Genomic DNA, 25,179 nt, shown 5'->3' on the forward strand with positions numbered 1-25,179 from the left:
ATTGTAAGTATATACACATACAACGAAATTCACAGACACACAGAGACCAGACACATGTACACACATAAAATTCCCCAAACACTCCCCACCCACTAAAAGTCCCCCACTAAAAATACAAACATCTACACCGCAGGCCAAGTAACACAGTCCAACTAATTATTCACTACTGGTGGTCTTTAAGCTCATTATTAATTGCAATTATAGCTCTGGGATAAAAACTATTGAGAAAACGTGTGGTCTGAGTCTTAATTGTTCTATATCTTCTGCCAGATGGTAACAGTTCAAAAAAGTTATAAGCAGGATGGGAAGAGTCTCTCAGGATGCTATGTGATTTCCTTAGACAGCGGGATGTGAAGATGTCATCCAGGGTTGGTAGCTGGAGCCCGATGATATTCTGGGCAATTTTAATGGTTCTCTGTACAGTGGGGTCTTGACTTAAGAACGGCTTGAGTTAAGAACATTTTGACTTAAGAACCACTCTCATAGGAAAATATTGACTTGACTTACATACTTAGATTTGAGTTAAGAACTGAAAAAAACCCACGTGGGAGGCAGGGAAAGTGCAAAATGTGAACTTTCAGTTAACTGTTGGCCAGTGAAAAGGGTGCCTGTCTGCTTCCTCACTCCTCCCAGCGTTTAGAGAGTGGATTGGGAGACAGTCTTCTGACTGCCTGGTACTGCACTGCCTGGACTGTATTTTCCCTGCCTTCCCTGAACCTTTCTTGACCTAAGAAAAAAAGAAACAAAATATCCCCCTCTAGTGGTCGAAGGCGGAATAGCAGCTTCCCATTAGTTTCTATGGACGGAAAAGAGCAGATACGGATCAAATGGTTTTCAATGCATTCCTATGGGAAATGCAGATTTGACCTGAGAACTTTTTGACTTGAGAACCGCCTTCCAATACGGATTAAGTTCTCAAGTCAAGACCCCACTGTAGAGCTTTTTTGTCCGCTACAGAGCTACTCCCAAACCATGCCAGAATGCCATAGGTTAGGACACTCTCAATGGTGCTACGATAGTATGACAGAAGTAAATGCTGAGATAAATTTAACTTGCCAAGCATTCTCAGGAAATACAGCCTCTTCTGTGCCTTCTTCATTAGCATGTTGGCATTTATAGTCCATGAGAGATCCTCTGAGATGTAAGTACCCAGAAATTTAAAACTACCAACTCTCTCCACTTCCTCACCGTTTATGTACAGTGGTAAATGTACATTTCTCTTCCTCCTAAAATCAATTATGAGTTCTTTAGTTTTTTTTGATGTTAAGTGTGAGATGATTTTCTTTACACCAAAGTATCAACCTTTGTACTTCCTTTCTATAAGCAGACTCATTGTTCTTATTTATGAGATAATAATAATAATAATAATAATAATAATAATAATAATAATAATAATAATAATAATAATAATAATAATAATAATAATAATAATAATAATAATAATAATAATAATAATAATAATAATAATAATAATAATAATTTAACAATACGTCAATAAGTCAGGTAGGGGCTCCTCTTCGGTAAAACTTCCTCTGTTGGGCTAGCACCTCTGGAAGAACTGCATTGCACTTGATGGACCCAGCATCCCCATTAAGGGCTGTGTCGCTTGCCAGGCAGTTGGTGGAGTGATGCAACACATACCAATGCCCTGGCATACCTGGCAATTGGTGTAAGTTTACCTATGTATCAACATAACAGCCATGAGATTTTTAAAAAGAAAAGAATGATAGCAGGGCAGCTGCATGGTAATAATGAAAGCCACCTTCCTCAGTGACTTGGCTTTGGAAAAGAATCAATAGGGTCATGCATGCATGTCATACTACTAAGTAATATATTGAAATACAATTGGAACAAAGTAACAAAGGGAAATAAACAACAGTTAAATCACTACCTGGGTAAATGATTCAATAATGGCTATATGCCATGTTACTGGAAATTTCTGCAATTATGATCTAACAACGTGATGTCTACGTTGGCTTGGGCATGTCGTGAGAATGGCTGATGGTCGGATTCCAAAGGATCTTCTGTATGGAGAATTACTGCAGGGAAATTTTCCCAGAGGGAGACCACAGCTGCGATACAAGGACATCTGCAAGTGAGATCTGAAGGCCTTAGAAATGGGCCTCAACAGATGGGAAACCCTGACATCTGAGCGTTCAGCCTGGAGGCAGGCATTGCATCACAGCCTCTTCCAATTTGAAGAGACCCTTGTCCAGCAGGCTGAGGCAAAGAGGAAGTTACAAAAGTAGCAAAATCAGGGAGCTGGACAGGGGACAGATTGAGTTTGTCTTCAGTGTGGAAGGGATTGTCACTCTCGAATCAGCCTCCTCAGCCACACTAGATGCTGTTCCAAGTCCTCCATACAGAGAATGTTACCATAGTCTTTCGAGACTGAAGGATGCTAACTAACTATGACCCAACAGTGGTATAGCTAGGGAACATTTGCCTTGTGTGATCACGACCTTAGAGCCACCATGTCCTTGCTCTCTCTCTTTATCTGAGCCAAAGGATCTCTCACAGCCAGAAATGGTTGTTGTTTGCCCATCCACCATCTCACATCCAGAAATGATTTAACTGGATGAGAAAACTGCAGCTTGGCTTGAGGTGCATTGGGGAACTCCAGGCGAAATTTCCCCATCTTCTCATGCTGCAGACATAATGAGATAACCTTGGATGCTTCTGTGATCACCTTCATTCAGGGTGAAGAAATTTGGATGTTGCTCCACGTTTCAGCAGTTCCCCCTCTAGCGGCCCCTTTCATTCTACAATGAAAAACAAGCATTATTCACTTCAGAAGGAGTTGAATAATGACTTGAGTGAGCCTGTGTAAAACCCATCATAATGATGACCAATTCCACAGAAACATGAACACTAATACTGCATCACCTACTACTGGCCCTAGGATAGAAGAGAATATAATTAGACGTTAAATCCCCATTCAGCCTTCCTTGTGATATATTAATCTACAGGCTAATAAATCGGTCCTATTTGCGTATGCCAATGGGGGGGGGGGGGTAAATATTCATGCTGAATGAAACACTAATTTTGCAAATGCAGCATTAGCCTTTCATTCCCCCCTCCTTAATATTCTCAATTTACAGTAAGCAGATGGACTTTTCTTTTCAAAGACCCTTATCAATCTCCATATTACCAGATAAAAATGAAGGATTTATTCTATTCCCATCTTTTAAATTTTACTCGCCACCCAGAATAGGGTGTTCTTGCAGCTGGCATTTCAAACATATTAGCAGAATTTATCACTCGAAAGGCTTATGCAAGGACTAAATTATACTAATGAATTGACAATGAATTTGAAGTCTTCCACGAGGCCAAATATTTTCTGGCTTCATTTCTGTATCTCAGCAAACTGCTTAATTTTCTCCCTAGTTATCCATTACTGCTAAATTCTCTTGCTATTATGGTGGGAAATTGCAGCAAACATTGGCTTGCCTAGAGGCCTAAGCTGAGCAAAGGCATGGTGGAAGCTTGCCATAACACTGGCAACATTGAGAAGAATTCTGTTGCCTTCTTTTTTTTTTCCTTTTGCCTAGTTGAACAATGCTTAAGTGGGCTAAAATACCTGCCCCCTCTTCTCCAAATTTCTCTCAACAGTCACAGAGTTGCTCTTATGACTCGCATTCCAAATCGTGTTGACAAAATGTCACATTCAGACAACAATTCTGTGTGTATTTACGTACTTGGGATCAGGACTGGTTTAAGACATGCTGCTGCCAGAGGCAGTGGGTCAAATGGGGACTTCTTCACCACCAGCCCAGGTAAAATTGTGTGATATTTAAGCAGAGCTTGGAAAGGATTTGTGTGTGTGTGTGTGTGTGTGTGTGTGTGTGTGTGTGTGTGTGTGTGTGTGTGTGTGTGTGTGTGTGTGTGTGTGTGTGTGTGTGTGTGTGACTTTGTTTGGTTACTTTTTGCTACTTGTTCTTTTAAAATGTAGGATTTATAAGAGAATGACCAGGAAAATCCTCTGTCAAAATGCCTTTAAAAATGCTTCTTAAAGCCTCTTCAAAGTAACTTTGTAAGTAACTGTAACATGTTACGCCTTACATGAATTAAGCAATTTTGATCCTATCGGTTCCATTACTTTTTAAAAATGAATTTGTTATACTCTTGTAACCAAAAGAAGTGACCTGTTAAGAGGCGACTACATTATTTATCTGTCATTCATTACTTTCAAATTCGGCTAAATTTATTGTGGCAGAAAACAGCAGAAAACAGGACAATCCCTTTTTTCTGCCAGTAAAAATTTAAGAATAATCAATTAGTAACTGACAAACCAGTTCCTTCTCATGATACTGAAAATCTGGTGCCTGTAGGAGAGCCACTGTAAGACCTTTGCCTAAAGTAGACATGCAAATCATTGTGCGCTTACGTAAAGGTTTATTTAAGAGCTAAATTACATTAATGAACCGTCTACACATTTGGAGTCTGACAGAAAGTCAGATGTGTCCAATGCTTCATTTTATTTTTATTTTTAAATTTGGGCAGAATTAACTTTTTTTCTAACACTCCAATAGAGTGTGAAATTGTCTTTATATAATAACAATGCTGCCAGCACTGCTACAGCGATGAGTTTGTGAATGTTTAACTGCAAAGTACTATCTCCTGGGATTTTAAAAAGAACTGAAAAAAAGGCATGCACACGTATGTATGTGTGTGTGTGTACAGGTGTCACAAGCAAGATGGAGGAAAGGGGCATGATTTATAGCCACAGGCATATTTCATAACTGAAGCCACATGCACAGGTTTTACACTCAAAAATTGATTTCCTAGCACAAAATCTATTGTATGAAGTGGCCCTAAATCTGCTTGCTGCACTTAGATGTGAGGTTTCTGATATGCTGGGATAGGAATTTTCTTTTAATTAAGTGATAGCTCCAGGTCTTGAGAGGGGGCATCAGTTATCTGGTCCTTCACCAATTTTTGAAAACTGGATGATGTGGAACATGCAAGCAAAGAACGAAATTGTATTGACTTTCCTAGGTGCATCATGAAAAATGAAAATGGCACCATTGAGGGATTCGCGGCAGAAGTAGTCCAAGATCTCCTGCCACTTGAGGTGAGGAGAAATATAACCCCTCAATATGCTCCCTCATATTTGCCACAACGCCAACATGCTGCCTCTGTTACCTGACTTCATTTTGTCACCAGCCTGCTCTTCAAAAAATCATCAGACCAGTCCTACCAGTTAACAATGGAAGCTACAAAGGGGCACAGGCCAACTCTCAGGAGAATTTACCTGTCCATATAACATGTCTCAGACACTTCATGGGATGATACAAGATGCAGTACTTTACTAGGAGAAGATGGGAAATCTTTGCTACTCCCAGGTATTTCATTCCTTCATGCCTCTACTGGATTTGAGCCTAAAAGACCAATTTAAAGTATGGATACATCTATATGGCAGTGACAGATTTTACTTTCTTGGGCTCCATGATCACTGCAGATGGGGACAGCAGCCACGAAATTAAAAGACGCCTGCTTCTTGGGAGGAAAGCGATGACAAACCTAGACAGCATCTTAAAAAGCAGAGACATCACCTTGCCAACAAAGGTCCACATAGTCAGAGCTATGGTTTTTCCAGTAGCGATGTATGGAAATGAGATCTGGACCAGAAAGAAGGCTGACCGCCGAAGAATTGATGCTTTTGAATTGTGGTGCTGGAGGAGACCCTTGAGAGTCCCCTGGACTGCAAGGAGAAGAAACCTATCCATTTAGAAGGAAATCAACCCTGAGTGCTCACTGGAAGGACAGATCCTGAAGCTGAGGCTCCAACACTTTGGCCATCTCATGAGAGGAGAAGACTCCCTGGAAAAGACCCTGATATTGGCAAAGTGTGAAGGCAAGAGGAGAAGGGGACAACTGAGGACGAGATGGTTGGACAGTGTCATCGAAGCTACCAACATGAATTTGACCCAACTCCGGGAGGCAGTGGAAGACAGGAGGGCCTGGCATGCTCTGGTTCATGGGGTCATAAAGAGTCGAACATGACTTAATGACTAAACAACAAATGTGGCAAAAAGAAAGTAGGCAGTACTGGTGCCATCATACAAGATAATTCTTAATCATGAGGTATGTCTGAAATTGTCACCCTTAGTTTTCAATGGCCTGGTTTTGTAGAGCTTTAACCAATATGAGAGAGCCTTAACTCTAATTTAAATTGCTTTTTAAAAAAACACTACATTCTAAAACTGAACTACCACCAGAATACTGTAAAACATCTATTCTCAGTGATGGCCGTATGGCCCCCTGGGGGGCCCTGGCACATTTGAAGGGGGCCACAGACTAGAAACAATTGTGTATATATCACCTTATAAGGTTTATTATGCAACTTATATAATCCTGTTTCCGCCTATGGTTTTTTTTTCATACCGTGTTTATGGCTGCGGCTTTAAGAAAAGTTGAGAAGGGCTGCTCTAGAACATATGGTTCTGCCAGAATAAAGATATGACATGTATGCATACAATCATGTTGGGTAGATGACACTTGCAAGCCACACAGGAATTATTTTCCTGGAACAAATATTTGCACATGAAGATGAAACACGTAGCCTTGCTTTTAATTTTCTTCTGGCAAATGTCAGGATGAGAACATTTGCAACCAATCAGGGGGTTCTGGAATAATTGCTCTTGAAAAGTATTTTTAAGTTAACTAACTCATATATAATACAGAACAAATGAGCTCTGTTAGATCTCTGTGGGTGTTTGTGAGAGCACCCAGCAGGACTTGGCATCTCTGTCGTAGGAGGGAGGTTTGCCATTTTCTCCACTACAAAACTGTCATCTTGCCGAAAGCTTCTGCAAAATCTGCTGTCTGCCACTAGCTTCTGTAATACTTTGCAGATAGTACATCCACATTCATATTGGACATAAACCGTCAATTATCTTTGAAATCTCTATGGAACCCTGTAGCTTAGTGGTAGGGAACCAGCTTTTTCTCACTATATCTAGCACTGAAGACCCTGGTTACCAAAGTGTTCTCAGAAATTAACACAGAAGTTTACTGTGTAGTACCTATTACTTTAAAACCATGTTGCTACTGATGGACCTGGTGAACAAAAATAGAAAGGAAAGAAATATATATATTTAGGCTGGTTTTAGCTAGGAATAAGCATTAGGGGACAAGCCAAGGATTTCACAGGGGGGGAATGAATACTGAAAGTAAATCTAATGAAGGGAAGGGCATTACAGCAGAACTGGGCCTTTATTTCTCACCTAGGCCAACAAGCAGTTGGCATTCTCCCAACAATGCCCTAAACCAACTCTTCTGTGGTATTATGAAGAAGAAAAATGGTAGCCGGCTCACCAAGACAGCTGCTGCTGACTGCTTGAGGAAGGTGGTTTGAATGTCATCAAAAGGGCACCAAATTGTTTGGTTTTTGAGTAGTCCTCATTATATAACCATCAGAGAGAAGAATGTGCAGGCTTTTTCTGAAATAACTTGGTTCACCTTGGACACTGGGCAGCTCAAAGTAGTAAAGAGAACACCATGTCTTGCCCTGTTTCAGGAAGAAAAATATCTTGGGCTGGTTCTGAAGTTATACATAGCAATTATGTTTATGACTGTTTATGAAGACAATGTTGCACTTTCCTCACTTCATTGTGATCAGAACCATCCCTATCATTATTTAGAGTGAGCCAACTGCTCCAGCTGGCGAAGCCATGGGCAACAACAATCGATCCTCCTCATTTCTTCCTCCTGGAAGGACAGCATTGTATGTTCCACACAGCATGTCCTGTGTGCCTAAAATCTGCCTATTTCCTTCAAGAATGAGTGAAAACATTATCTCATTGCCAGTGCTGAAGTAAGTTTTCACTGCCAGTTCCATCTTGTCTTTTGTCTCGCTCAGCAAAATGTCTTGTCTTAGACCAGTCCTTCTGACTAGGAACTTGCTAATATCTTTGCTGCTGTTTTCCATTAGCAACTAAAAGCCCTCTCAGTGGTTCTCAGGCACTTATAAAAAGCCCTGTTTATTTAAAGTTGTCTCTAGTACCAGTGAACTTAGGCCGAACGACTCAGCACACAGTGGCGTTAATGGCGCTTATCTTCTAATAAGAACTGCATGTGGGTGTTTCTTTATAGAGAGAAAAGGAAGGCAGGAGGGCCATTGGTTTCCATTCCCAGCATGTTGTTTACATTTCAAACATGACATAAATGTAAAATTGTTTTAATCAGCTGAACAAATATTTGACATACACTCTCTTTTAAGAGCAGTGTTTGGGAAGTCTTCTCTGCACCTCTAAGACATCAGGAATGTATGGAAACTAGTGACCTGAAAGGTAAAACAAACATTTCAAAAAACACAAACATACCTGGGAAAAAAGGTACTGAGTCACGCCTTGCCTGTCTCACACTAAACCTGACGTGAAGGACACTGTTGACACAGCCTGCTGGTGTTTAGCGTCTCTTTTCCTTCCTTCCTTCCTTCTTTCTTTTGAGGGCATTGAGGGATTGATTTCATAATTTAAAAATTCTTCAGCTTTCAAGAACTCATTGCTGTTGTGGGGAGCCAGCGATTTGTTTCTAATAAACTGTCACAGGTCTGTAAGGCACAGCATGGCTCCATGGCAGAGTAAATGTTTGTTTACTCTCCAGGTTCCAAACAGTGAAGGTCATTCATGGCAAGGAGTAGCTGGGTTTCAGTCCACAGCTATTTGAAAGGATTTGCGCACACGCACGCACACACACAAACACACACACACACACACACACACACACACACACACACACACACACACACACCTGCATAAAACCATTTTTGGATGATTTCTACCAAGAGTCTGTTTGAGTAGATTTTGAGTAGAGTTTGAGTTCAATTTTATTTAATGACAGAAGAGTTTATGATCTCTTTGATATGGCAGCAGAAACCATTCACAAAGCATTTCGTACTGGTATGTAATTTAAATTGGCTGGGACAAAGTTTGAAACAATAATTGCCTCCCTCTAGTTCCAAGGAATAAAAGAATCCACCAAAAATTTGCCTCCAGGGACTTTTGAGTATGTGGAGTTGGAGTTCTTTCAGAAACATTGTCAATGGGGTTTAGTAACTAGAGAGGTTGGGATGTGGTGGTGCTGTGGGCTAAACCGCAGAAGCCTGTGCTGCAGGGTCAGAAGACCAGCAGTCATAAGATTGAATCCATGTGACAGAGTGAGCTCCTGTCACTTTGTCCCAGCTCCTCGCCAACCTAGCAGTTCGAAAGCATATAAATGAGAGTAGATAAATAGGTACCACCTTGGTAGGAAGGTAAAAGAGCGCTCCCTAGTCACACTGGCCATGTGACAACAGAAACTGTCTTTGGACAAGCGCTGGCTCTACAGCTTGAAAAACGGGATGAGCACCGCCCCCTAGAGTCGGACACGACTGGACTAAAAAATGTCAAGGGGAACCTTTACCTTTACCTTTTTAACTAGAGAGGTTACACAAGGCTTGTATGACAGAGTCACTGTTAAGGCTGTGGATCCTGAGGGACACATTAGAGATGTGTTTGCTAGAATCCATGTGAAGCAATAAGAAATTTTCTGTCATTTTTTTTATTTTAAGTCTATCTATCCTGATGTACTAGGTACCTCTAAGTGTCATCTCAGTATTACAAGCCTGTTTACTTAAGTGAGATTACTGGTTCAGGAATGCTTGATGTGAATCTTTCGCTTGCATATTACTATTACAGAATTCACATGTATCCGGATGTACTAATGTTTCATTAGTTCCTTAGCTAATGAAATCAGCATTTAAAGAAAACACAACAACAGAAAATTAATAAAAACAACAAGAAATCAATAAAAATTTACAGAACTAGGGATAATAAAATCAGATATTAACCAAGCCAAAAGCCTGCTGAAACTGAAAGATCTTTAGGTGTTGAGAGGTTGGAATTATGGTAACACTAAATGAATATTCTGGAACAGGGAGTTCCCTAGTTCCCTAGATGCATAAACAGAAAAGTCCTACAAACCGTACTTCATAAGTGTTGGAACATGCAGAAGTACTTCTTCAAGCAAACTGTGTAAAAAGCAGGGTCATTAACAAAGCTGTGATCCATTTCCATGCTATTCAGGACTTTAAAAATAACTGCTGGAATTCTGAATGGAGACTTTGAATGGACTGGAAGCCAATGAAGCAGAGAAGGGATGACAGTGGAATTTCATAATCGGAACAGTAATTAAGTCTTTTCAAAATGTTTGCCACTGCATTCCCCAACATATATGAAAACAGATGCAGGATGCTGGAGCAATCTATGATGGAAGTTCCAGAAGCATGCAACAACACGGCTAGGCCTGTTTGGGTTAAGATCAGATGCTTGGATTTTTAGCATGGTAGAAATCCTAAAAGTCTTGGTGGAATTTTCTGAAGTTCTAGATAGCAACAGTGCCATTTATATATTTCAGGAAGATAATGGGAGCTGAGTTGAAGTGTTATTCCAACTCATCCCTGAGTAAATTGACACTGTGCTGTTGACCAGGAGATAATGAACTGAACTAGAATATGAGTTCATTATAGGACAGATTGGGAAAGTTCATTGGTTTAATATAAGGTGACATAATCAGAAATTACATTCCTGGAGATTTATGGTCCATTTTATAATACAGAGAAGTTTGGGGTCCATGGCTACCATTTTGCAAGAAGGCATTCAATGGGGTTTGTTACATTTTTTTAACAGAAAGTTAGTAATATCCCGTCAATAACTTTGGTCTTTGTAGTACAGAATCTGAGGGAAGCATGTCCTACATTCATCTTTTTCTTCAGTAATAAACAATAAGCTTCAGGGTTTACTGTTTAGTTTTGCTTTGATGGTGTGTTCAGGTCCAAATAATGTTTTGGTGAGTTCTACAATTCACCCATTTTTACGCAAATCCACTGTGCTTCTACTTAGCTTTAAAACACATGATATCAAAAGTAAGATTCTTAAGAATGAAAGCAGGACCTCTTGATGAGAACCCTACCATGACCCAATAAGAACTCCTCACTTTATTCTTTTCTGTTGTTGTTTTAATTAGGAGATACTTCTGCTCCAGAAGTGCCTCCTGGTAGGAAGTCAAATTCAACAGGTACATACTGCCACCTAAAGGCCAGTGTTACTGTTCTCCTTCACAGTACTACTCTCTGCTTTGATTGTATCTACTTAATCGCACCACGTTATCACAACTGGAAACCCACAAAGAGTCTGAAATATATTCTAACAATCTGCAGAAAAATCATGTGCTGCTTTTAAGTTCACAGAGATTTGCAAAGGAATCTGCTACACAGCCACTTTCACATTAGAGTCAACTTTGTGGGAAATGTCCTGGACAAATGAATGAATGAATGAATAATAATGTCAAGAACAAGTCAATTCTTTTTCTTAATCCACTTTAAAATAGACCTAGCCTATAATCTTACTGACTCCAATTCCTCTGCCACAGATAAAATATCATGTTAAGATCTAACTTATCTATTTCATTTCAGTTATAAGGTATCATGTAGATAAATATTCCTAAAGTGAACACATCACTTTACAGTGTTCTAAGGATTTCATGTGTTATTTCAACAATCCTAAAAAAGAGTTTGTCAATTAGGCCCCCATGTACTTACGTATATATGTCTGTATCCCAGAATGGCAGATTGGGAGATAAGGCAGAGACATTTTGTGGAAAAATAAAATTTGAACTGGAAACTTTCTCATTTCAAGAAGATGAAGTAATTCCAAGTAGAATCAGGGATGAGTGATAACAGCAACTTTTTGTATTCTGGAATGCTATTCTTTCCCCCCCTTCGTTTTCTCAGGGAGCAACTACACTAGCCATTTAACCTATATTGTGCATCGGATTTAGCATAGATGAAATCAAATTAAAAACTATCAACTATTGGCCATCTAATGAGAAGAAAAGACTCCCTGGAAAAGACCCTGATGTTGGGAAAGTGTGATGGCAAGAGGAGAAGGGGATGACCGAGGATGAGATGGCTGGACAGTGTCTGCGAAGCAACCAACATGAATTTGACACAACTCCGGGAGGCAGTAGAAGATAGGAGGGCCTGGCGTGCTCTGGTCCATGGGATCACGAAGAGTCGGACACGACTAAACGACTAAATGAATGAATGATATGACATAAGGCTAAGTTCAGAATAGCCCAGTGGGAAATTGTCTTTATTTCTTCAGCTGGCAGAAGTGGTTTGTTTGTTTCCAATTCGACTGGCATCGCTTTTCTCCATCACTTTTTTGCCCTGTGTCATTGCCTCATCTGATGAAAAGTGGTTGTCATGCGGGGGGAGAGGGGTGTCACTTCCCCTCACCAAAGTGCCTGTTGTGTCCAAACTTTCTCTTTTTCTAATGCTTTCCAAAATTATTGCTGATTCACTTGGCAGGGGATGGGGGAGAGAAGCTAAGAAAGAGCTAGTCCCACTAGAAATTAGTTATTCAATTTATATACTGCCCACCTATCCATTGTCTACTCTGGACAGTGTACAACAAAAATATAAACATAAATTATATAATTACTACAGACATTATCAATCTCACAGCTTTCTGCCTTTGCCCCTGTTGACTCCCGTAATGCAATAATTTTCTGGACAGCTATAGTGACTTCACCTGCAGAAACCAGCAGGAACCCGCTTTGAAATAATTTGAATCAAAGTGGGGTTTGCCCACAGTGTAGTCACACCCACACCATTACTGAAGTAGATTTTTAGAATTAGGCATCCTTCAGTCTCAAGAGACTATGGTAACATGCTCTGAATAGAGGACTTGGAACAGCATCCAATGTGGCTGAGAAGGCCAATTCGAGAGTGATAATCCCTTCCAAACTGAAGACAAATACAATCTATACCCTGTCCAGATCCCTGATTTTGCTGGTTTCGGGACTCCCTCTTTGCCTCGGCCTGCTGGACAAGTGTATCTTCCAAATGGGAGAGGCCATGATGCACCGCCTGCCTCCAGGCTGAGCACTCAGATGTCAACATTTCCCATCTGTTGAGGCCCATTCCTAAGGCCTTCAGATCCCGCTTGTATTGCAGATATCCAGCTGTGGTCTCCCTCTGGGATGCTTTCCCTGTACTAATTCTCCATACAGGAGATATTTTGGAATCCAACCACCAGCCACTCTCATGACATGCTCGAGCCAAAGTAGATGTCACTGTTTCAGTAATGTATACATGCAAAAAAATCCAGCTCATTACCGAAGTATTATCACACTATTAGGGCCAATTGCATGTGTAAATGTCCAAAGATAATTGTTGTAGGGACTTGGGGTGGCTAGCTCACACATTTGGGGCACTGTTTGTATTTCCCCACCCTGCCATTTGTGGAGTTATTTTTTTTAAAGGCAATCCCGAGATGCACAGATGATATCACAGATCTAAGGACAGGGCAGGTCAAACTGTCTTCTGTTTGGTATAAGGCCCTGATCTATATGCCTTTTATTTGGGTATAAAGTAATGACCTAGTATGGGGGGGGGCAGTTTTGTACAGTGATAGCAATTGTAAAAACACTCCTCAGCTATCTTCCACTCTCTCACATACCCACCCACCCTCACACACACATGTACAACAAAGTGCTATGAATAGATTCATGATATGTTGGAAAATCAAAGAGAGAGAGAGAGAGAGAGAGAATTAAAATATAAAGGGAGCCAATTTTGAGGCGGGGGGATGAGTGAGCCCTTAGCACCCTCATTTGTTCATCTATACCTTTTTCTTGGTATATGATTTTTGGATGGGTTGAAAATGAAGGAAGAGTTAAGGGAAAGCAGAAGTCATGCTTGGCTTCTAGAAACTAACCATTGCAACAATGTGCATTTCCTAAATCATCTACATCAAGTTGGCGACTTAATGAGCCAGAGCTTAACAATGTGGGAGCTGGAATTACTCAGGAGAGAGAGGGAGAGACAGAAGGAAGAGGATATTAGGCTTGTGTCCTGAATTGCTATAACATTCAATTTTCCCAAGTGCTTATGCAAAGCCGGCACAGACAGTGTAGGTCGATATATGGGCTACACAATGGGCTTTTAGAATATAAACATAGTGGACATTACTAAATAGCCACTAGTATTACCGTATCCTGGGGGTTTACTGAGTCTTGACTTTTTGTGTAAAACACATAAAGAAATTGATATATATATAGAGAGAGCTAGGAATGCAGATGCTTCACCACTTTTTGAAAGCAATAGATATGGATATAATTCTATGTCTGGCATTACCACTACATATGTCATGGAGGAGAGCAGCATTGCAGATACGCATGGATTACCTCCAAGTAGTGGTAATATAAAGGAGAGGGATTATCACTCAGTCTGATCGCAGGAAAGAGAAAGATAACGAACCTTTGCACCTGCAGATGTTTAGGACTACAACTCCCATTACCCTTTAGCATTGATTTTGCTGATTGGGGCTACTGTGAGTTTTTATATCTAAAACTGGAGGTACCCACATCCAGCCTTTAAAAAAGGTCAAGCAATTACATTTCTCATTAATGTGTAATTCTGTAATGATGGAAAGGTCTTGAATTCAGTTGCTTTCATGTATTCTTGTTTGGCCTTCTGATTGAACAAATGGCCTTGCAAATCTCTCTGGACACAAACTTCAGTGAGATCCTCAAAAGGTCGATTCATCATAAGACTTTATTGGGCACCAGGGAATTAAACTCTGACATCCAGAAATCCCAAGAGAGCCTGTTATTGTCTGCCTGTCTTATCTGTCATATATAGAGATGGGCACAAACCGAACTACGAACCAAACAACGTGCTACACTGGCTGGTTCATGGTTTGGTTTGTGACCCAGTTTGGGAATCCTGTTTTGATGAAATGAAATACCACCCCTTTTTCCCCTCAGCTCTTTGTTCTGCTTCAGGAAAACAAGATGCCTGTGCACCCCGTTCCCGCTGCCTCCATCGCCTCTCTAACTGGTCCTGATGATGATGTTGCCATTTTATCCTCTGATGCCAGCACCACCATCCTGGGAGGCAGCACAGAAGCTCCTTGCACAGAAGACAGGCCCACTGCTTCTGCACATGTGCCCACCAGTCAGCTGACAAGCATGCAGAAGCAGTGGGCTGGCCTCATGGGCAAGGAGTTAGGCCTGCTGCTTCTCAGGATGGCAGTGGTGGCAGTGTCAGAGCAGGAGACAGCAGTGGCAGGACCAAGTAGGGAGGTGCTGGGGGCAGTGGGAAAGGGGAGGAGCAGGCAGGCATGAACCTCCTACTGGTTCATTAGGGAGGAGTTGGTGATAGCTTGTGGTTCATGATTTGTGGGTAGCCACAAAGCACAAACCATCAAAAACCACAATTTTTCTGGTTTATGTCCATCTCTAGTCATAAATAAAATGTTTATATAATAGCAGACTGGCAAAGCTTTCATGGCAATTGACAAATATGAAAAAGGAAAATGAACAGCATCAAAAACATTACAATAAAGACAAGTGAAACAATTGAAATAGAATCAAGATGCTGAAATACTGAAGTGTTAACATATTGAAATGATGTTGAGACAGGTGTAAAACTTTCACAGTACCACAGCCATAAAAATCAAGGGCTGCTGAGGAGGCTTTTTCTCTGACAGACAGCCATGATATCATTGTGGGCAGAGTCCTCCAGAGAAGGCCTTCTCAGGAAGACCTTAATACAGAATCTCACCTTTATCAGAGGTTCATAAGCAAGAACTACAACATTAGTCACTTATTTAAGCCCTAACACAAAGAGCTGCCCATGGTGTTATAGAAATACAAAAATTGGGGGAGACAAAAGTGTTTCAAAAGCCATCTTGTGCACACTTAACCCATTAAACTGGCTAGAAATGCACTGGTGTGTCAATGTGCTCTTAAGGGAACACATCATCCAACCAGCTTGAGGTTTGTTCATTTGTTCCTTGGCTGCATGTAAATAACATTCTGTGGGATGTGCATGTTTGGATCGACATAAACATGAGCAGAATCACGTTACTGTTTCTGTTATGATGTGTTGTAGCATATTACCCACATGGAATTAATTCAAAGCTTTCTCATGCAGTCTCCCAAGAATCCTTGAGTACTTTCCTCAGAAAACAAATTTGTATGAGTAAGCCTGTGCTATTTGTCACCTACTTTCATGCTCTCTCACAGCAATATGCTCACCATAGAGATCTCCACAGTTATTTGTTGCCTTTGGATTGTCTATCAAGATGGCAAAAAGGCTGATGAAATCCTGCCTTTCTTCTGTGAGGGAACAAATTATTTTGATGGCTGTCCACATGGATCCAAAAATGCCAGCCAGCTTTTTCTGGCTCCTTCTTAAGTAAAGTCTGATGCTATTCCATGTTTTTATTTGTACTTTCAATTCACAGAATTAATAGACTCTATTCAGTTGGAAGACCAGAAATACACTTTCAGCACTTTTCCTTCCCAGCTGCAGCCCGGGATACAAAGACAACTTAACTCTTAGGGAGAGAAATGAAGCCATGGAAATGAATGGGAAACAAATGGAAAAGGGATTGCTCCTGTTTTCTTTCTTGCTCTTTGCAGTCAACCCTATCTAAACAAAATATTCACTTGAACTGGTGAACTCTGGTGACTCCAGTAGTATGGGGTGGGGGTGGGGGCAGGTGTTGTATGTGCCAGTGGGCACATATGGGTATACAGTGGTGCCTCGTATAGCGAGGTTAATCCGTTCCGGATTAACCTTCGCTATAGTGAAACATCGCTGAACGGATCAAAAAAACCCATTGGAACGCATTAAACATAGTTTAATGCGTTCCAAATGGGCTGAAAACTCACCGTTCAGCGATGCTTCCTATGGCCGGCAGCCATTTTCGCGCCCTCGTTAAGCGAGGGGAGGGCGCGAAAATGCTGCGAGCGGCCATTTCGGGGCTTCCGGCGGCCATTTTGTCCGCCAAACAGCTGATCGTCGGGGCTTCATTTTGCGAAGATCGGTAAGCGAAACGCTTGCCGATCTTCGCAAAGCGAGTTTCGCCCTATCTAAACATTGTTGAGCGATCGCATTAGCGATCCTAAAAAAGGGATCGCTATGCGATTTCGTCGTTGTACGGTGCACTCGTTAAGGGAGGCACCACTGTATATATATATATATTCAAGGTGCTGAACTTCTTTGGTTATAGAGTTCAGCACCTTGGATAGCTTCTGTAAAGTTCAGCATAAAACACAGAAGGAATTCACCATTCTGGAGTACACCAACTGGACTCAACAGGCTCCACTGACAAGGCCATTGTTCACCTTTCTCCCTCGCCACCTAAAATCTCCCAAAATTCCCAGTAGCCTAAGAATATTCCCTCCCCTCCCCACTTTTTGGGACTGAAGCCTATAGGACTGAAGCAGTAATATATTGCAACCCAATCCTATGATGTAAGTCAACTTGGGCCATTTTCAAGGAGAAGGGCAGGGTAAAAATTAAATTAAATTAAATTAATAAAATTTTAATGTATTGCCAGCTTAGAACAAAGGAAGAAACTGAGTAATGGGGGATGAGGAATATTTTTAAGCTTCCCAGACCAACCAGCGAAGTAATTAACACTCCCTGTTCTCCTCTGGGAACTACCCAGAGCTGGATACTCAGTTAGCTTATTGGCCAACACAGATTAAGCTGCCGTAGATGGATGCCGTCCGGTCCCTCCAGCGCTGCCTGCACACTGTACTGGAATGGATGCAGTAAAATGGATTGAGGCTGAACCCGGACAAGACGGAGGTCTTGAGGGTGGGTGGCCCTTCCGTCAGCGGCATAGGTGACTCCCTCTCCTTTGGAGGGACGACCCTTGCCGCAAAGAGTCAGGTCCGCAGCTTGGGAATACATCTGGACCCGGCGCTTACCATGGAAACCCAGGTGGCGTCCGTGGTCCGCTCTGCCTATTTTCATCTATGGCGGATTGCCCAGCTGCCACCATATCTTGATCAGGGGGCCCTCACTACTCTAGTCCATGCGCTCGTAATCTCGAGATTAGAACATTGTAATGCACTGTACGTGGGGCTGCCTTTGAGGCTGACGCGGAAACTTCAGATGGTCCAGAATGCAGCAGCCAGGCTCCTTAGTGGGGTGAGAAAACACCAGCATATCTCCCCCACCCTGGCTGCTTTGCACTGGTTGCCCATCCGTTTCCGCGTTGACTTCAAAGTGCTAATGATCACTTATAAAGCCCTAAACGGTTTGGGACCTCAATATTTGGCAGATCGTCTTCTCCCACCCAGATCTACCCGGATCACCCGATATAGCCAGCAGGGGCGGCTGAGGGGTCTGACGCCGAGAGAGGCCCGGAAGGAAAAAACAAGAAACCGGGCCTTCTTGGCGGTGGCCCCTCGGCTGTGGAATGCCCTCCCAACAGAAATTCGGCTGGCACCCTCGCTGGGTGTTTTTAAAAGCCAGTTTAAAACTTGGTTATTGAAGAAGGCCTTCCCTCCAGTCAATTAAGTCTCTCTCTCTCTCTCTCTCTCTCTCTCTCTCTCTCTCTCTCTCTCTCTCTCTCTCTCTCTCTCTCTTTTTTTTGGCTATTCCATCTTGGTAATCCTTTCTTTAAATTAATTGTTTTAAATTGAAATTTGTAATTTTATGATTTTATATATTTTTATACTGTTTTGTTTTATTTTGTAAGCCGCCCCAAGTAGACATGGTCTAGAGGGGTGGGGTAAAAATCAAATCAAATCAAATCAATCAATCAATCAATCAATCAATCAATCAATCAATCAATCAATCAATCAATCAATCAATCAATCAATCAATCAATCAATCAATCAATAAAGGACATGCAGCTATTGAATGTGCAACCATGTCCAATACTGGTGGGGAAAACTATCTTTATTTACTCTGCAAACCCTTCGTAAGAGGCAAATAGGGCTCTGGGCAAGTTAAAACCTTGACTTAACACCAGCCATTGATTAAAAACATGGCTCCAAAAGAAGGGTTTACAATGTTTTTGAAGGTTGAGAGGAGCTTAAGCTTCACCATGTACACCCCAGCAGCACCATAACTAGCAGGCAGGGCTCAGTTTTCCCCTTTGGATCAAGGGCAGGTAAAATCATGTAAGGGCAGGCAGGGCTGAATTTCCTTATGCCCTAAATTCAACTACAGCCAGGTTATGAAGAATGTAACAAGTGAATGCAAACATACTCTTAAACCCTAACAAGTAACATTTTATTGCTATCTTATACAAGTTCTTGAAATCTAGTTTGCATATTAGTATGTATTAGTAATAGAAAACCATTCCTTGAACATCTCTCAGAAACCCTATTAAGTGCTGCCATAAACTGAAAGTTACTTTGGCACATAACAACAAATCAAATACATCTATAATTTCTGTTTTTCTATTAATATGCTTCGTCCTTCAATATGACCTAAGTATTTCAACTCTGAATTCCCCAGCTGGCATTTACTAGCCTTTACTGTTAATCCGGCTTCACTTAATCTCTGTAACACTTTCTCTATATGATATAGGTGATCTATCCACATCTGCCTAGAGATCCCTGTCATCAATGTATGCTACCGTGAATTCTCTAAACTTGATAAAGATTACAAGGACCACTCTTTGCCCTTCCTCTCCTTCCTCCTGAATTATGTAATTTACTTCCTTCATTTTGGATATTATTCTAAAAGGACCTGCCCAATTTAATTGTAGCGTATTTCCTTTTATTGGTCTTAACATCAGAACTTCCTCTCCAGGACTGAATGATCTTTCACTAGCCTTTTTTTTTTTAGTACTATACTTTTTGCTTCCTTTGTTTTTACTGCAAGTTTTCTGTGGCTAATATCAGAGATTTTTGCAATGAATTCATTAAAGTATCTATGTATTGGATCACGGTCTCAGGATCTTCTTCCTTTTTTCTTCCCAATTTTGTTTGAGCAAATCAAGGGGTCCCCGCACTTTCCACTCAAATAACAATTCAAATAGACTGAAACCAGTGCTTTCCTGGGGTACTGACCAGTAAGCATATAACAAAGGTTGCATTTTGTAATCCCAATCATTGGGGTTTTCAGCAGTGTATGCCCTATTCATTTGCATTAATGTCGCATTAAATTTCTCTACCAACCCATTTGTCTGAGGATGATATGGGGATGATGTAATATGAGTTATACCACATAGTTGACACAGCCTTTTCATCAATTTGGAAGTGAATGGTGTTCCCAAGTCAGTGACAATTTCTGAAGTGAAGCCCATGCGATACATATAGTTTAACAGGGCATTTGCCACTGTTTCAGTCTTGATATTTCACAATGGAACTGCTTCAGGATATCTGGTGGCATAATCTACTATTGTTAAAATGAAATGGTTTCCCCTTCTAGTCACTTTAGGTAATGGTCCCACAATATCCAGGCCTATATGTTGAAATGGGGTTGATATGATGGGTAAAGGACACAATTTAGCTTTAGTTTTGTCCTGATATATGCCTCTGACATATATCACAGCTTTTACAATATGATCTTATCTGTTTCCCCATCCCAGGCCAGTAAAAAATTTTGCGCTAACCTTTGCTTTGTGTGTGTGATTCCTAAATGAGCTGCAAAGGAGTCTGCATGTCCCTTTTCTATTATCTTCTCTCTATACTTAACAAGGATGATCAGTTGTTTGTGGATAATTTCCCCTCCCCTTTTAGGGTTTATCAAAACCTCTCTATATAATAAGTTTCTGTCCACCACAATTCTTTCAGGGGATTCAGAGGTTACTGGTTCTTCTCTGGCCAGATTAAAACATTGCTGCAAAATAGAATCCTGCTTTTGTTCTTGTTTAAAACTGTTTTCCTGAGGATTCCTTACAGCTACTACTTCAGCTAGTTCATTTGATTCATCTCCACAATTCTTCACCAGGAATCTCACTATTTTCATCAGGATTTTCATCATGTGAGCAAGTAGTAATCAAAACCCTTTTGACATGCTCAGATAAGTCTAGCCCAATCAAACAAGGGGCAGGAATTTGATTTGTGATGGCCACCTTTCACACACCAGTCCACCCTTGATAACTCATATGTACTTTAGCCATGGGTAGTTTAATTAATTATTTCCCAATCCATTTTATGGTCATTTGTTCATTTTGAATGATATCTCCCTGAGGGACAATATCAGTATGACACAGTTATTTGAGAACAAGAGTCTCTCAACACTAGATATTTGGTATTATTAATATAAATATTTTCACCAGAATAGCACATTAGCTCCATGTTGCTTTCAATAAAGTAGCATTGTACAATATCGACAGTTTTTCCTGACTCTCTATTCTGTCAGTTACTGCACCATTTTTAACTGCCTCGGCATTCTCTTTCTGCTGTTGGACATAATAAACTTTCTTTGGCACACTTCCCCCTATTTTCTGCTGACCAAACTCTTTATTCTTTGTGGCCTGACAGAGAAATGAAGTGACATTTTTCTCTGCATCCATAGCATATTTTAGGAGCTCTTTGTTCAAAGTATAGGGACTTGTCTCCCTTCCCTTCAAAGCTTTTATACCTCTGTTGATTATGCTCTGAGGGTTTGTCCCTAAAATGGCTTCCAGTTGTCTGCTTGTTTTTGTGGTAATCTCTGGGCTCTTTCTTTCTGTCTTCCCAGTTACTACCACCAAATTTTACTTCAGAAAATTTTGGGTTTTTAAATTCTGATATAAAATCTGCTGTTTCGCTTGTTGAACCATTGTGGGCTGTTTGTCCTTGACTAAATATCTTAGTTCTCCAGGTAAAACCAAATAAATTGTTCTAGCCCAATAATGTTTTTCATACCCTCTAATGTTCCCACACTAGCTTGTTCTAGCCACTTTTCCAAGTATCTGACTAGATTAGCTCCAAATTGAGAATGTGATTCCTCAGGCTTTTTAATTAACTGTCTAAATTTCCTTCTGAGTTGCTCAGTATTGATCCCAAATCTTGAAAAGACTAGTTTTCTGAATGCTTCATAGTCTCTTGCTTGGTCTTGTGGCATTTGAGAATAAATCTCAGATAATTCTCCACTTAGTTGAGATCTTAAAATAATCATTTTCTCTTCTATTCTTATGTTAAAATCCCAGCATCCTCGATCAAAGGAAATGAGAAATGCCTCAGGACTATCCCCCTTTCTAAACTGAGAGAATTTCTTCAAGTCCACTTTTGATAGATTCCCCTCAATATTTAAATTATTGTTATTATAGTTTAGGGCTGTTAATTCTAATTGTTTCATTTTTAATTGGTATTCCATTTCTTTTTCTCTGGCCTCAGTCTCAGCTCTGCCTTTTTCTTTCTCTTTCAAAATTTAGCTCTTTTTGCCTTAACTGGTGTTCTTGTTCCAATTTCCACTTTTGAAACCCTAGGGAGGTTAATCCAGTTTCTTCTCTTGGCCCTCTTGGTCAGAAATTTCATGAGATAAACTTTGAACCTCAGATATATCCATAGCTAGCTGTTTCCCTCTCTTTGAAGGCATGTTTATTTGTTTTTCTTTGGACAAGTTGACTGGTTGTTTTCTCACAGAAGCAGATAGGCAAGCCTCTGTTTTAAAAGTACAGTACTTTTTTTCTTCTCAGCATTAGAGAGATTGATACTTTGTAGCTTTCCCCTGACAGCCATGGATTGCTACTTTGTTACTTTGGATGCCTAGCCTCGCTGTTCCTTGTGTCTGAGATACTGTTTCTTTTAGCCTCCAGACACCCAGTTTTTTCCAGAAACATTTCTTTTCTTGTAAGCTTGTTTCTTTTTATTCACCTCAGCTATTCCTTTAGACCTTGGCTTCCACTTTTGTCCCCTCAGCGCTCCATTTCTCAGAGCTTTGGTATCTAAGGCTAGCCCCCCGGTCCTTACACTCTAAGCATAAGGTAAACTTTTTAACCACGGTGAGTCTTTTCCCTACCTTAATCTTTCCAAACGTCTGTGATCTGGAGTCCCTTCCAAGCTATTCACCAAGCTCTAGGGTTCCCACTCCTTCACCTTGACTATTGACAAACAGGTTTCTCAGACTCAGAGAAGTTATTTTCCTTTGGCTCCCTTGCATTCACCACTTTGAATCTCAGAATCAGAAAATTTCTCTTTACTTTGGCTTACTGGATTGCTTTCACTTTGAATCCCAGAATCAGAAAATTTCTCTTTACTTTGGCTTACTGGATTTCTTTCACATTGAATCCCTCCGCTAAGCCACCACTTTATGTCGCACACCCCAGCTCCCTTGTTTGTTTTCCCTAACACCCAGGTTCGCCTTTGGGCACAACTTTTTCTTTTCTCCCTTTTTATGCTGCTACAGAGGATATTCTCCTCCCTGTACCAAATATAAATAATGGATCACTGCTGTCAAATATAACGATGTTTATTTATAGGTTAATAGGTAAATCACATAAGGAAAATCATGGATGGTCTTGTATTATTCATTCATTAAACATGCTTTGGACCTTAGATATGTTTACTTAGATAGATTCACTTTAATCACAGTGTTACAATATTCAAACAGTTTATTTTATTTCTTATTACTTTTAACTCCTTCAGTTCTCAAATATACCAACTTTCCAAATCCTTGTCCTAATCCTAACCTAGCTGTCTATCTTAACTCTTTCAATCCCTCTATATATCTCTGTCTTTTCTTTTCTCTAACCCTCCAACTGCCCTAAAGCAAAAGTAAAGTGTGCTGCTCATATACCACCTCATAGTGCTTCAAGCACTCTCTGGGCGGTTTACAAATTAATTATGCAGGCTACACATTGCCTCTCCAGCAAGCTGAGTACTCATTTTACCAACCTCGGAAGGATAGAAGGCTGAGTCAACCTTGAGCTGGCTACCTGGTATTGAACCCCAGGTCATGAGCACAGTTTTAGCTGTAGTACAGCAGTTTAACCACTGCGCCATGAGGCTCTTACTGTCCCAAACTGTCCTAACTGTCCCAAACTGTCCCAAACTGTCTTTTTTTCCCTAGGTCCCTTGGTTCTGCCCCTCCTGTCCTGTCATAGGCTCCCACACCAGAGCTCTAACCTGACAGACAGGAGTGACATGTGAGCTGTCCGTCAAACATACTTACTGTTTTTAGCTTCAAAAATTGTTTTTTATGTAAAATACCTTGGGTCCTTCTTAAGGACAAAGACAGAGTAAAAACTATTTTAAATAAATAAATACCTTATATGATTGTGTGGAGGATAAAATGGAGAGAGGAGGATAATGTAAAGCACCTGCTTACTGTACATTGCTGGTTCTTACAAATGAAGAAATAGTGATACTTTTTTATCCATTGGGACTTCTAGTGATATTATTATGAAGAGATTACTGTTTTCTGACACTAGCTTTTACTGATGGACATAAATTCTACAGACATATGAGAGTACTACATGGAATCCCAAGAGTGACACATAGTGAAATGTAAAGGAAACTAATATTCCCCAAATGAGAATGCATTTCAGCATGAAGAGATTATACACAGTAATGCTACCATTTCCTATGGTGATGACTTGGCAAGCAAGTCAGAGGAAAGGGCCTGATGCCTTTCTCTGTCAGTTGCCCAGGTATAGCATCACAATTACTTGTCTTCTAAGGTCAGTCTCTCTGGAATAAAATATCACATTGATTTTATACCAAAGAGATTGGATTTCCTTTAACTTGCCTGATGAAAGTTTATCTCTAATGTCTGTTCTGCTCCCCTGGTCGAGTTAAGCCTACACATATCATTGCTTTAAAAGACACAAGTTCTTCTAATATCTGCAATTCCACTTAGGCAAAGAGAGTACGAGGAATGTAAAAAAAAGAGTCATGAATATTGGATGCTTGGAACAACAGTCTTCATTGAATATCATTTTGTCATTGTCAATGGGCATTTCTAAATACCATTACTCAATTCATCCCCCGCAAAAAAAACAACAACATCCAGCCCTCCAGTTTATGAATGTGGGATATTGTCCTTCTGTGTCCATGATTTCAAATGGCCCGATATTGCTGCACAATATCGAGCCTGTGTTGCCAGCAGAAAACGGGATGTGAAGCTCTACGTAGCAAAAAGCAACCTGAATGTTGACAACACTAGTGGCAGCAGTCAAGATGGTCTACAGGATACCCCCTTGTATTTTTCTGCTCCTTACCTATAATGTGGATGAATGTGGTGACAGTTTGGCAGCATCAGACTGAATACTTCTGTTTGTGTGTGTGCACATGCACGCACACGCATATGTGCATGTTCATGAACGCTTGCTTGCTTGCTAACCTGTATGTAGGAATACCCACTTTTGCTCTTTCATCCAGCACTTGTTACTTCCATCACTGGCTCTAACAATGTTCTACCAACCACACAAAAAATCAGAC

General features: G+C 40.6%; 1 long non-coding RNA gene across 1 annotated transcript; it reads right to left on the reverse strand.

Annotated features, from left to right (window-relative positions):
- Positions 1-2,520: 2,520 nt before the first annotated feature.
- Positions 2,521-8,751, reverse strand: LOC144586948 (uncharacterized). The gene is made up of 2 exons (XR_013542046.1): positions 8,328-8,751; positions 2,521-2,762 (listed from the first exon to the last, which is right to left on the reverse strand). It is a non-coding gene; the product is annotated as an uncharacterized LOC144586948 (long non-coding RNA).
- Positions 8,752-25,179: the final 16,428 nt, after the last annotated feature.

Source organism: Pogona vitticeps, chromosome 2 (genome assembly GCF_051106095.1).
Source record: "Pogona vitticeps strain Pit_001003342236 chromosome 2, PviZW2.1, whole genome shotgun sequence".
In the NCBI taxonomy this organism is placed as follows: domain Eukaryota; kingdom Metazoa; phylum Chordata; class Lepidosauria; order Squamata; family Agamidae; genus Pogona; species Pogona vitticeps.